Source organism: Pipistrellus hanaki, assembly GCF_964339955.1.
Source record: "Pipistrellus hanaki genome assembly, chromosome: 3".
NCBI classification, from domain to species: Eukaryota; Metazoa; Chordata; class Mammalia; order Chiroptera; family Vespertilionidae; genus Pipistrellus; species Pipistrellus hanaki.
Window position 1 is genome coordinate 117,362,539 of NC_140505.1, and position 8,540 is coordinate 117,371,078.

The window sequence follows — 8,540 nt, forward strand, 5'->3', positions numbered from 1 at the left end:
GGGTATAAAAAAGCCACAGTTTGTGCTATAAATGTCAACCTTTTTCGGATTATCTATGAAACTTCAAAGACTTTAGTGGCTCCCATCATCCAAAGCAGTACCTGAAATTCCAATAAATTTCAATAAAAACTAATTAAGGAAACCATATTAAATATTATTAACCAGTTAATTGCCTTTTATTATCAGGAGTAATTAAAAGTAAATCCACACTATACTACAAAACTCTTCATAAGTAGCTACTAGTTTAAAAAGAAATATGAAAAAAATAAAAAAAAAGAAATTTTAAAAACAAAAACATTTAGCATATTCTCTAATTTCTCCTTTTCAACTTCAAACTTTCATCCAGTAATGCCTCTTTTCTTCTTCTTGAAACTACTTTTCTTCTCCATCCCTCTGAGCTTTGAGAGTTTCTTTCTCTTGGTTTTCTAGTTCTTTCTGTTTATCTTGCCAACCTTCAAAAAATTGCTTACAGCTTTCTTCCATTTCACAGTATCCAAAATTTATTTCACCAACATCTGCAGTCATAAAGAAAAATGTTATGTTTAAGATTAAAACTGTCAATAGTGATCTATTGTGAAGTATAAAAGTAATTTTGAAAGAAGAAATAATTTCAACATATTACCAAAGAAAAAGTGATAAAATAAAAATCCTATATAATAAAAGGCTAATATGCAAATCGACCAAATGGCAGAATGACTGGTCACTATGCAAGATCTGCCCCCTAGTGATCAGTGCACTCCCACAGGGGAAGCACCGCTCAGCCAGAAGCCGGGCTCATGGCTGGCGAGGGCAGTGGTGGTGGCAGAATCCTCTCCTGCCTCTGCAGCAGCGCTAAGGATGTCCGACTACCAGCTTAGGTCCACTTCCATGAGAAGCTGCCTAAGTCATCAGTCAGACATCCCCCGAGGGCTCCTGGACTGCAAGAGGACGCAGGCCCAGTTGAGGGAATCCCCTGAGTGCAGGAATTTCATAAGCTGGGCCTCTAGTAAAAAAAAAAACATAGTCTTAAATTTACATGGAAATTCCACTGCGGTCAACAGAGAAAACACATAACTTGCTTTAAACTACTCAACTAAACTTAATCTAAAATTATAGTGTGTGTGTGCTCCTGGGTAGTTATTGCATTCTGAGGAAATTCAAGGCTAGGTATGTTTACTGCAGTCAGCTATATATGTAGAAAAATTATAAACATATTTCAATCAAGGTACTTTAGGAAGCATAAACAAAACTATTAGAGTATGTAATTAAATAAGCACAGCATTATATATGATTTTATTTTCCTGTCAACAAAAAAAACTACATTTCCTAAAATAACTATAATCAGATAAAAGTTATCAAAAATATTATTGAGTTTTATCCACCTAGCAAAATATGTTCATCCACATGTTCAAAAGCAGCAGGCTCTGGAACAGAATTAGGACAGAATATATCCCCTTTCCCTCCCTGCCCTGCCCACTGATGCCCTCCACCCCACTCCTGCCCCCTCCCCAGACTGTCCCCACAATATTTTTTGCCCATTGGCTATGCATATATACATAGAAGTTCTTTGTTTAATCTCCATCTCCCTCCCCCCGCCCTTCTGAAATATGTCAGTCTGTTGCATGTTTCAATGACTCTGGATCTGTTTTCTTCATCAGTTTATTTTCTTCACTTGATTCTACATTTAAGTGAGATTATATGATACTTGTCTTTCTCTGACTCACTTATTTCGCTTTAGTATAATACTCTCCAGGTCCCTCCAGGTTGCCTCAAAGGGTAAGAGATTCTTCTTTTTTTCTGCTGCATTGTGTTCAGTGGTGTAATTGTACCACAGCCTTTTTATTCATCATGTGTGGGCTATTTCCAGGTCTTACCTCTTGTAAATTATGCTGCTATGAACATATTCTTTCTGATTGGTGTTTTGGGATTCTTAGAATATATTTTTTAAAATGGGATCACTGGATCAAATGAGAGTTACATTTTTAATTTTTTGAGGAAAATCCTCACTGTTTTCCACAGTGGCTGCACCAGTCTGCATTCCCACTAGCAGGGAACTAGGGTTCCCTTTTCTCCTCATCCTCACCAGCACTTGTTGTTTTTTGATTTATAGCTATAAATCAAAATTTGAATTATTTACTTCAAACCCTTCTCAAATGCACTTCTAAAGCACGTTCATAATCATTATCTTCATGGTGAATAATAATGTTTTGCCCATGCAAGCTCACTCTATTTTAACCTTATGGTTTTTAGAACTCTAGTCACTCTTAATATTAATCCACAGCAATTTCCTAAACTGCTTGATAATCTTTTAAAAATATTTTAATCCACAGCAATTTCCTAAACTGCTTGATAATCTTTTAAAAATATTTTTACTAATATTTGTTTACCTCCTAATACATTTATTAATATTAATCCACAGCAATTTAATAATATTAATCCACAGCAATTTCCTAAACTGCTTGATAATCTTTTAAAAATATTTTTACTAATATTTGTTTTTTTTATTAATATTAATCCACAGCAATTTCCTAAACTGCTTGATAATCTTTTAAAAATATTTTTACTAATATTTGTTTACCTCCTAATACATTTTTATTTTTCTTATCTGAAGTATTTTTCACATATTCAAATTTCTGATCTATTAAATATGTTTAAAAACTAGGACTATTACCTACATTAATATGAATTATATATGATATAATCCTGATAAATACTTTTCTATATTTAGATTCCATCAGACTCTAGAAGGAAAAAAGATTATCTATTCCAATGAAATACCAGTATAATTCTAAGTTAATATTTCAAGCTTTAGTGTTATAAAAACAGCAAGTAAGAAAATACGTATAATTTTCATTTATTTTAAACATCTTCTGGAGAATAGAGTCAGATAAAATGAGAGTTAAAAAATGAAGCCAAGATGAAGAAACTGTAGAATAGATTTGTGGAAGTTTTAACCCAAAATGCTAACTCTCCTTTACTCTTATATTTTAGGAGTATTTCAGGGGTCTTCAAACTACGGCCCGCGGGCCACATGCAGCCCCCAGGGGAGTCTGATCCTGCCCGCCAGGTTTTTTGGGCAGTGAATGCAGCCAAGGTGTTACAGTAGGAATTAGTAGTTCATATAGTCCGGCCCTCCAGCTCTCTGAGGGACCGTGATCTGGCCCCCACTTTAAAAAGTTTGAGGACCTTTAAAGAAAAACTAACATAAGATGTTCTAAGTTGAAATTTTCTATACAGTATTTAAAATCTCTGCTGGAATACATTACATTCGTAAGCAAGTCAATATCACTAGTATATGTTCATTTTTGGGGGTCAGAGTTTTTTTTTGGGGGGGGGAATCAATATAATTCTATTCTTTAATCTATATACACATAAAATTCCCAAGTAGTGATGTTTCATTTTCCCCCCCAAATTTCTATTTCTTATATTTTTAAATATTGAAATGTGAGTTGTTTTATTTTATATGCCAAGGAAAATATAAACTAAAAATGATTTGCTTAAATACTACTTAATTTTAAATCACTGAAACCAGTGTATATCATCTGACGTAAGAGGAAAGGTAATAATGAGTAATTTTAGATAAATGTTGAGCATATACCTTCATTAATTGGTATGAGTTTTCTTCATGTTCAGTCGATAATTCTACCCTTAAGCGCATATAATTATTAGAAACTGCTCCATAAGTGTAGTCTAGAGAAAGAAAAAAAATATTATAACTTTAAATATTAGAGTAAGGAACAAAATATTGAAATTTCAAACCTTAGAAGATTCTTTAATCCCAAATTCTATCATAGCATATTATTGATCAGTAACTCAAAACCACAGAAAAGCAATGAAGAATAAAGAACAAAAGAAATCTATGATTTTTACTCTAAAATGTAAGAAATTTTTATATCACTAATTTGGTATCCTCTTTTATATTCTAGAATAAAGCTCATTCTCCACATACACATAATAATGTTTTGTTTGATATTGTAATGATATCTTGATTAGAAATCAAGAAAAGTTGAACTTTACCTGCTACAACTAGCAATATAATTTTACACAAGATATTGAAATCACTTTAATAAAAGTACTAGTTTGAAAGATTATAATTACTAACATGTAAATGAAGTAAACTTTCTTGAGTTTGTGAGTTTTTGTTTTATTTTATCAAGTCTTTGTATTATCTGTGTAGATGTAGTTATGTTTCTTTTCCTTATCCATTTAATGTGTTAGATCATGGTAACGTCTCCTAACAGTAAACTATTTATTAAGTTAATCATTCTGTTGGTTAACTTTCCATTCACAACTATTTTGTCAGATATAGATTTTCATCTTCAATAACTATGCACAATCTTTCTGGCATGCTTTCCTGTGTGAGGGGCTGTAGAGCAAAAAGTAACGTTCTCCAGATCCCCTTTACACTAGGTTTCTAAGGGTGACTTATGTTCTATCAATTGATATATCTGTGTAATTATTTATTTTTATAAAATATTATGTGTGAAGAGAAGCAGGAAGCCATATTTTAACTTTTTTTTTGGCCCAACCATGATAGATAGAGGGAGCTTTGGTTTGGAGACAGGAGTGCATAGTAGATAATAAATGTCTTTGACTTTTTTAATTATATCAGATAGCAAGCTTCTGCAGCAGACAGGTTCTGCAATGTATATGTACGTGTGTATTTTGTACATGTTGGATACTCAGTCTACAATCTGTTTCTTAAGTTCTGTTAACAATCTGTTACTTACTGTCATAACAAATCTCCAAAGATTCTTCTCCCACATTCCTTGGTATGCACACTCTGCATAGATCCTCTTGCACAGAAGCTAGACTAACCCTGTGTAACCATCAGGACTGGTAGGAATGATGTTGCATGATCTGAGAATAGGTCATAAAGAAACCTTAAAAGGTCCCACCTTAGTCTCTTGGTATGTTGTTCCTGATATGGTACTTCTCACCATGCAGGTGGCATGCAGGCCCTAGGGACAAACCACATGCAGGGGCCTCCTGCTGATAGCACCAACTGAACACGCAGCTAACAATGAGCATAAATTGCCAGACACTTGAGTGAGCCATATTACAATTACAATCCAGTAAAGATTTCAGGTGACTGCAGCCTTACTCAACATCTGATGCCAAATGCATATGATACCAAAGTAGGAACTGCTGGGCTAACCCCAGTCAACAGACAGAATCATAAAAGATAATAACAAATTGTTATTTTAAATCACCAAGTTTGTTTTGCAGTAATAACCAAAACATTTACTCTAACCCATAAAAACAAACACATAAACAAATACCCTCAATGGCTTCTGATGTCTAAAACTGGGAGCCCTAATCAATACATTTATACTCATAAACTGAGTTAGACTCTGGCTTCTACTGTATGTGTTATGACTATACAATTGTATTTTTAAAATATGTACCTTTTTATAACTAAATTAGTATATAGCCTACAGATTTTTGCTTCTGGATGGTTTGTAATAATTCTATTGCAAAATTATTTCTAGTTTCTAAAGACATCTGAAAAGAAATACATTTCCACCATCTTGCCAGATTATTGATGTAAAAATATTTCTATTTTCTGTCAATAAATATTGATAATTTTAATTTTCTTGGAAAATTATTCATTAAAACTATTAAACCTATTTGACTAGAGATGTATAGGAGATCCTCTCATAATTTTCTAAATCACTGCCATAATTATAGTTATATAAACTTTCATATAACTAATCTAAACCAATAAAAGAGAAACATGCAAATTAACCATCACTCCACTATGCCCACCAGGCAATCAGGAGGGAATAAGCACATTAGGAGGAGAAACATGGTGGCTGCCCAGCTGCTCCAGGCTTGGAGTGCCCATTGAGGCAGGACGCCTGCTATGAGAGGGAGGGCAGGGGGCGAAGGGATCTTCAGGAGCAGCTGGCCACAGTGAAGACGAAGACTGCAGACTCCTCTGCAGTGAAGACGAAGATGGCAGACTCCAGTCGGGGTCTACAGCAAAGAAGACAGCCGTAGCCTGCAGCAAAGACAAAAAAGGCAGACTTCAGCTAGAGTGAAGGCCTGGGTCCCAAATGCCAGAGGAAAATCAGTACTGGAAGCCAAGGGAAGGAAGGCCTATTGCACACATCTCTTCATGCCATGGGCCTCTAGTTTTCTATAATTGTTACTTTTGGCATTTTTCATAATTAAGCTATATAGTTGGAAATATACTTTTATTTTCATTGTATAAACCTTAGTAAAAATAAATTATCATACCATTAAAATCTCTAATAACTCAACTATAAATAATCACTGCCAAAATTTGAAGCATCTATAGTATATAACAAGTCTTTACATATCCATTCATACAGATGCTCAGGACAAAAATCTTGGAGCCATTTTTTTCTCTTTCTTTCACACCAATCCATCAATACATCCTTTTGGTTCTTCTACCATAAAAATGGTTTCTAGAATATGACCGTTTTCATCATTTCTACTCAAACTAGAGGCCCGGCACACCACATTCGTACACTAGAGGAAGGGAGTCCCTCAGCCTGGCTGGTGCCTTCTCACAGTCTAGGACTCCACAGGGGATGTATACCTGCCAGTTTAGGCCCAATCCCCAAGCCGGCAGTCAGACATCCCTCTCACAGTCCAGGGCTCTCGCAGTCCAGGACCCATCGCTCCTTATTGTCCACTTGCAGCGGAGGAGAGAGGGGCTCCCATCACCACCACTGCACTTGCCATCAATGAGCCTGGATTCTGGCTGAGTGGAGCACCCTGACCACCAGGGGGAGCTCCTGTGTGAACGTCTTCCCCCTGATCAGTGCATGCCATAGTAACTGGTTGTTCCACTGTTTGGTCAATTTGCATATTAGCCTCTTATTATATAGGACTAAAAGCCCAGTGCATGAAAATTCATGCACTGCGGGAGTTGGGGGTCCCTCAGCCTGGCCCCTGCCTCACAGTCCAAGAGTCCTCAGGGGATGTCCTACTGACATCTGTGGGAGGTGACCGGACAGATCGATCAGGGGATGGTGCCGCCCCTTCACCCCATCACCCCGTGGCTGCTGATTGCTGCCCCCTCCACCATCACCCTTCCCTCCCTCTGCCCACTGGCACATGCTTTGGCTGGCCTGGCAGCATATGCATGCCGGCCCCTGCCTACTGGTCATTCTGCTGTTTAGTCAATTTGCATATTACACTTTTATTATATAGGATAACTCTCATCTCTAACTATTGTCATAATCCAACATGATTTATAAGAGCCCTATATGATCAGACCCTAGTATTCTTAGATATAATCACAAAGGCTTACTGTTCTTCAAATATATTAAGCCCACTCAATGTGTCTAGGCATTTACAATTCCTTCTTTCTAGAACATCAGCTCTCTAGATATCCTCACGGTTCATCATCTCATTCATTATCACATTCATGTGGCTTACCTTCTCAGTCATTGCTTAAATAGCACCTCCCCCTAGGGGCCTTCCCTAACTACCCTATCTAAAATAGGAACCTCCAAACTCCATCCCTTTATTTTGAATTTATTTTTCTTTCATAGCATTTATCTGTACCAGAACATTACATATTTATTTATTTGTTTATTACCTGTCTGTCCACACTGGAACATTAGGAAAGTAGAGTAGAAGCTTTGCCTATTCTGTTCTCTGCTGTATTCTCAGTGGCTACAAGAGATATTTTCACACAGTAATATTTGTTGATGAGTATCTGTGAATATTCACATTATGACTTATGCTATTATTTGCACAAATTACATTGAATTTTATAACAATTTAAATAATATATCATAAATATTTATGTCATTAAATATTTGTTTAATACCTTTATAATGGGTATATTATTGAACACACCAACCTCCTGTTGAACATTTAGATGGTTGCAATTTTTCATTATAAGTGAAGCCATAATTAATTCTAATGAAATCTTTTATTATTTAATTATTCTTAGAACTAGAGGCCCCGTGCAAAATTTGTGCATGAGGCTGAGGGAGAAGAGGTAGTCTCCCCCAGCCCAGCCTGCACCCTCTCCAATCTGCACCACCCCCTTGAGGGATGTCTGACTGTCCCACTGGGATCGAGTCTCAAAGGGCAGTCTGATATCCCTCTCACAATCCAGGACTGCTGGCTCCCAACTGCTCACCTGCCTGCCATCCTGATTGCTCCTAACCACTTCAGCCTGCCAGCCTGATCACACCCTAACCATTCCCATGCCAGCCTGATTGATGTCTAACTGCTCCCCCGTCAGCCTGTTTGCTCCCAACTTCCCTCCTCTGCTGGCCTGGTCACCCCTAACTGCCCTCCCCTGCAGGGTTGATCACCTCCAACTGCCCACCCTTGCAGACCTGGTCCCTCTCAATTGCCCTCCCTTGCAGGCATAGTGCATCCCAACTGCCCTCTCCTTCTGGCCATCTTGTGGTGGCCATCTTGTGTACACATAGGGACAGGATCTTTGACCACATGGGGGCAGACAGCTTGTGTGTTGGAGTGATGGTCAATCTGCATATTACTCTTTTATTAGAATATAGGCATGGTGCAGAGGTGGGGGCCAGCTGGTTTGCCCTGAAGGGTGTCCC

At 37.1% G+C, this 8,540-nt stretch overlaps 1 long non-coding RNA gene across 1 annotated transcript; it reads right to left on the reverse strand.

The window, feature by feature from the left end:
• Nucleotides 1-219: 219 nt before the first annotated feature.
• On the reverse strand, nucleotides 220-5,002 carry LOC311618891. The gene is made up of 3 exons (XR_014794406.1): nucleotides 4,710-5,002; nucleotides 3,578-3,669; nucleotides 220-515 (listed from the first exon to the last, which is right to left on the reverse strand). It is a non-coding gene; the product is annotated as an uncharacterized lncRNA (long non-coding RNA).
• Between the last annotated feature and the right edge of the window lie 3,538 nt (nucleotides 5,003-8,540).